The 6,050-nt window shown below is 48.1% G+C and overlaps 1 protein-coding gene across 4 annotated transcripts in view; it reads left to right on the forward strand.

Annotated features, from left to right (window-relative positions):
* Positions 1-6,050, forward strand: part of LOC309349263 (uncharacterized protein) — a 50,055-nt gene that overhangs the window by 5,318 nt on the left and 38,687 nt on the right. The window lies entirely within an intron of this gene.

The raw sequence follows: 6,050 nt of genomic DNA on the forward strand, positions 1-6,050 counted from the left end.
CAGCTCCTGCCAACGTAACAGTTCAAAAGCATGCCAGTGCAAGTAGATGAATAGGTACTGCTGCGGAGGGAAGGTAAACGGTGTTTCATCTCATCATCTGAGGGAGGTAAACATTTATCAAAATTACCTACTTGGTACCCATATTTATTAGGAAAGTTTGGGATAGAGGAGGATGTGCCAATAAGAATTGTTTCATATGGCAGACCGAATTTGATTAATATTAAAAGGCCAGCTTGCGGCGACCTTTAGAGAATTGTCTGTGGGCAGGTAGTTTGAATAAAGAGAACCCAGCAGTGTTTACCTCAGTCATTAACCAAATTTCTTGGAATAAAATACAGTTGAAACCATTGAGATATTCAATGAGCCAATAAAGGCTGAATGCATGCATGCATGAAAGACTATTGGGAAAATTGTAATTAGCTATTGGTTATTGTTAAAGTTCTAAATGCGTGGGGAATATTAGAACAGTCTGTAATACCATATGACAGCTGAGCTACTTGTCCTGTATGATGTGATATACACAGATATACGCAGATACACATACACACATACTCACACATAAGCCATGAAAGTCAGTGGATGAAATACAGTTCTTTTTCTGTAGGTGAAATCACTTTCCATGCTTCTGTGAGTACATTCTATTACTCACCTTTTATAGGACAAAGAGTGAGAATTCCACACGGGGAAACACCTACTGTGGAAGGGCCCAGAAGGTGTGACAACAGCCCTCTGCTCTCACTGCAGTAAGCCACTTCTACCCATTTGGACTGGTTGCAACATTAAGTGGGGTCAGGGCCGGCCCACCCATGAGGCAAGTTGAGACAACCGCCTTAGGTGGCAGAATCCACTGGGACAGCAGATCACAATCTTTCTTCCCTGTTGTTTTTGATGTAGAGCTTCCATTTCTCTCTGCTATAAAGCCTTAAATGGCTCAGGACCGCAATATCTCAAGGAGCGCCTCTTCCCATAGGAACCTACCCGGACCCTGAGATCATCTTCTGAGGCCCTCCATTGTGTGCCGCCTCCTCAGTAGGTCAGGAGGGTGGCAACACAAGAATGGGTCTTGTGGCTCCCTGTCTATGGGATGCTCTCCCCAGGGAAGTTCGCCTGGCACCTTGATTATACACCTTTAGATGCCAGGCAAAAACTATAGGAGTGCAAATATCCAGAGTGTGGGGTCAGGTGGGATTACTGTGAGGAATTATAAAATATGCATCAAGCCATTGTGTCCACAATGAATGCATTGTGTTGAATGGGTTTGATACATTGGCAACAATTTCTGATCAAATCCCACAACCCTCTGCATCTCTGGCCATTTCCTCTACTGTCCATTTCTCTTTCTTGACCAGTCACGTACACTGCCAGTTGCTTCGCCAGGCAGGCATCCTGGGTCATCAAAGACAGTGGGCAGTTTCTTTGATGTGGCTTTTCTGATATGTTAATCTTAGGGCCAGGAAACAGGTCTCACATAAAGGTGGTAATGATCGCTGTCCTCCTGGCCATCCGTCTTATCATGTGTATTGATTGTTTATGACCTCTGGGGTTGCTGAATGCACTCCTTTGTAGTTTTCATTCATTTACCCAAAAATATGCACGTTTATCTAGTGTTTGTAGTTTAACATTGTCCCCACGTGGGGTTTGTTGAAATGCTCAGAAGAAATCTGATTGGTTCTTACGAACACTCTGTAAAAAGCTCTTTTGTGAATAAAACGACCTGGGCCAGGGGCTGGAGGCACGCAGAGATTATTATACGCACCCTTCCCAGAGTCTTGCTGGTTCAAGCCTCTGTGTATATTCTTATTAATCAGAGTTCAATCCTTCCTTTACTTTGTGAATGCCTCAAGAAAAACCCCTTCCAATATACGCCCCATCCCAAGAGACAAGGGTAGGCCGAGCAGGGATTACCCACCTCTGTCATTGGTGTTGTGCAATGCCAGGTCCATAGGCAATAAAACCACCACCATGTGTGACTTTTTGTCTTGCAGGGGATTGACCTGGCTTGTGTGATGGAGACCTGGGTACTTTAAGGCAAAGTAGTCTCCCTACATGAGATAACATCCCCAGGTTTCTCTGTCCTCCATCAATTGCGGACTGCGGGTCGGGGGAGGAGGAGTAGCATTGTTAATCCGGGAAGATTGCTCTTTCAGAGCTCTGCCAGCATCAGTGATCTCCGGCATTGAATGTGTTGGTCTTGTGTGGGGCACCAAGGAGAGCTTTGCTGTCTGGCCAAGTGTACTGACCACCCAGCGCATCGGCAGCCACCCTGTCAGACCTGCTGGAGGTGGCAGCGGGCCGGGTCTTGGAGTTCCCAAGCCTATTGGTTTTGGGAGACTTCAACATCCATGCCAATGCCACCCCCTCCTCACAGGCTCTGGACCTAGTGACTTCCATGGCAACACTAGGCTCTTCCAGTTTGTTTTGGGCCCCACTCATCAAGCAGGCCACACACTGGATTTGATCTTTGGTGCTGGCATAGATGTGATCATGCTCCACCCTGTGGAAGTGCCATAGTCTGATCACTATGCTCTGAAATCCAAGATTGACTTCCCACTCCTCCCCTGCTCGAGTGGCGAGCCTATTTGGGCTTGCCCATGAAGGTTGATAGATCCTGATAGATTCCGTCAGGCCTTGCGGGACCCTGCTCCTCCTGGTGACTCATTAGATGACCTTGTCTAGGACTGGAATAACCGGCTCTTGGCAGCTATCAATGAGATCGCGCCTAAGCGCCCTCTGCGACCCTGTCAAAACCGAGCCCCTTGGTTTACCGAGGAGCTCCAGAAAATGAAGCAGGATCTCAGATGGCTAGAGCAAGTATGGCAACGGACTCGTGATGGACCTTTAAGAACATCTTATAGGACGCTAATGAAAGCCTATGAGATGGCTATGAAAGCTGCTAAGAAATCTTACTTTACAGCTTCCATTGCATCCGCTAGCTCTCGCTCGGCACAACTTTTTAGAATAATTAGGTCGATAACGTCCTTAGAAGGACAAATATAAGCACAAATTTGACTCACAGCTGTGAGGCATTCATGAGCTTTTTTGTGGAAAGTCCTGTTGCTCCGCCGTGACCTCCCTGCCAATTTAGATACAGTGACAGAACTGGAGGCCCCTCAATTGTCTTTGGGTCCAGTGTTGGACCATTTCGATCAGATACTCCCTGCTGATGTGGACAGATTCCTCCAAGCTGGTAGGCCCACCACCTGCCTCCTCAATCTGTGCCCATCTTGGCTGATTAGGGCGTGCCCAGATGTCGTGCAGACCCCCCTGGTTGAAATTATCAATTTGTCCTTTGGCACGGGGATATTCCCAGGGGAGCTGAAGGAAGCAGTGGTGTGTCCGCTCTTAAAGAAAACTTCACTAGATCCTTTAGATGTATCCAATTACCGCCCAGTTTCAAAACTTCCATATCTGGGTAAGGTAATTGAGAGAGCGGTTGCTGAACAGCTTGGTAGGTTTCTGGAGGAAACATTGGCTTTAGATTCATTTCAGTCCAGGGTCTGTCCTGGTTTCGGGACCGAGGCGGCTCTAGTCGCCCTTACGGATGATCTCCGTAGACAACTGGATCGAGGCAGGCCAGGACTGCTGATTCTTTTAGATTTATCAGCAGCCTTTGACATGGTTGATCATGAGCTTCTGGACCGCCTCGCCGATGTGGGGATACAGGGCATAGCCCGTAAATGGCTGTGCTATTTTATCTCTGGGGGTGGCGCTAGGGAGGGATATGTCGTCGCGCCACTCCTTGGTGTGTGGAGTGCTGCAGGGCGCAATCCTTTCCCCGATGCTTTTTAACATCTTCATGCGCCCCCTTGCCCAGATTATCCGGAGCTTTGGGTTGGGCTGTCACCAATATGCTGAGCTCTATCTGCTGATGGATGGCCACACCAACTCGACCTGGACACACTGACCAGATGCTTGGAAGCTGTGGCTTGATGGTTTTGTGGGAGCCGATTGAAACTAAATCCTTCGAAGACAGAGGTCCTCTGGCTGGGTCAAGATGGTATGGGGATGAGGAACCAACTCCCTTCTCTTGCGGGGGCCCAATTAGTGCCACTGCCTTCCGGTAAGAGTTTGGGTGCTTCTGGCTGCAGAGAAATAGCCTCTCACTTCAGGCTTCCATGGAGCAATGGAAACAGCAGCTCTGCCACTCTTTCATGCAGACTCCCATGGATCGTAGAAACCATCTGGCTCTTGCTACCACTGTTAGAATTCAGGCTCGGTCAGAGGTATGTGCCTATCTGCAGGCACCGGCTGAATTCCTTTGACCTCCCTCCGGCGACTCCCGGCAGGAAAAACAACACGAGGTCTGTTCCGGCGATTTTCCTCAGGCTGTGAGAAAAACACACCAACTGCTTCTCCTCCTCCTCCTCCTCCCTGCATATATCCCCAGGGAGGGGAATCAGACACAGACAGAAATGTAACTACATGGCTTTTATTCCTGTCTATAGCAGTCATACAGTAAAGATGTCTGCTCTCTTCAACAAACAGAGAGAAACTCCAAACTCCACCCATGTACATCCTGTACAGGTCATATGACACACACTGAGCTCATATCCTGTGCTCAATAAGGATGGACTGCCCCTTTGTTTCTATGGCAGCAGTCACACACATCCTGTCTGGCTTTACAGCCACTAGCAGCTGTTTGAGCTGTTAGAGCCTTTGCTTGCTGCTGCATTGCTGCTTTAGAATAACAGACGTCTCCCTTTCCATAGAGGCTCAGGTTACAGCAACAGCCAAGGCGACATTTTTCCACCTTTGCCGCATCAAGCAGTTGGTCCCTTACCTTTCCCACTCTGACCTGGCCACAGTGATCCATGCAACGGTCACCTCCAGGCTTGACTACTGTAATTCGCTCTACACGGGGCTGCCCTTGAAGCTGTCCCAGAAACTCCAGTGAATGCAGAATGCTGCAGCGAGGCTCCTCACGGGGTCTCTGCCATGGGAGCATCTTCACCCAGTGCTTTTCCAGCTGCACTGGCTCCCGGTGGAGTACAGGGTCAGATTTAAGGGCTGTTTTTGACCTTTAAAGCCCTTTACAGCCTAGGACCCTTGTACCTACGGGACAACCTCACCCAGTATGCCCCACAAAGGACCTTAAGGTCCATAAATAGCAACACCCTAGAGGTCCTGGGCCCTAAGGAAGTTAGATTAGCCTCAGGGCGCTGCAGGATCTGATTTCGTTCCGCAGGGCCTGTAAGACAGAGTTGTTCCGCCTGGCCTTTGACTTGGAATCAATTTGATTCCCTCCCCCTCTTTCTTTTTTCCTTTCTCCTCCTATGATGAGGCTGCATTTTAATGTTTTAATGTATTTTAAACTTGTTTTTTAGGTTGTATTTCGATCAACTTTTTATTATTGGTTGTTAGCCACCCTGAGCCCGGTCTTGGCTGGGGAGGGCGGGGTATAAATAACATTTATTTATTATTATTATTCCTTTTTAAACAGGTCTTTAGTTGACCCTTTAAAATGTGGCTTTTTGGGGAGGGGTTGTTACTGGATTATTGTTGCACATTCAGGTGGTGAACAAACCCTCCATCATGGGTAGGCAAAATAAGGCCCGGGGGCCGGATCTGGCCCAATCACCTTCTAAATCCAGACCGCAGATGGTCCGGGAATCAGCATGTTTTTACATGAGTAGAATGTGTCCTTTTATTTAAAATGCATCTCTGGGTTATTTGTGGGGCATAAGAATTCGTTCATTCCCCCCCAAATATGTATATAGTCTGAGAGACAGTGGACCAGCCCCCTGCTGAAAAAGTTTGCTGACCCCTGCCAATGTTCCAGGGTGTAGCAAATATGATGCAGATCATTGGATTCCTCCCTGTAGCTGCCTTCAGTCTCAGCATTTGGCATTGACATTTTACTAAAGAGGACCATGAGCCAGACTTCCTCCACCAGGTGTCCTCCAGAGGTTTTTGATTGCAATTCTCAACTGCCACTAGCCAGCATCAACTGTGCGGTGCTGGGGCAGATTGCAGAGATGGTCCACAACAGCTGGGGTGCAGAGGTAACTGAAACATTTTTAACTTCAAAAAGCGCCAGAATTGCTGTCATC

Source organism: Podarcis erhardii (assembly GCF_964252035.2).
Source record: "Podarcis erhardii genome assembly, chromosome: 8".
Taxonomy (NCBI): domain Eukaryota; kingdom Metazoa; phylum Chordata; class Lepidosauria; order Squamata; family Lacertidae; genus Podarcis; species Podarcis erhardii.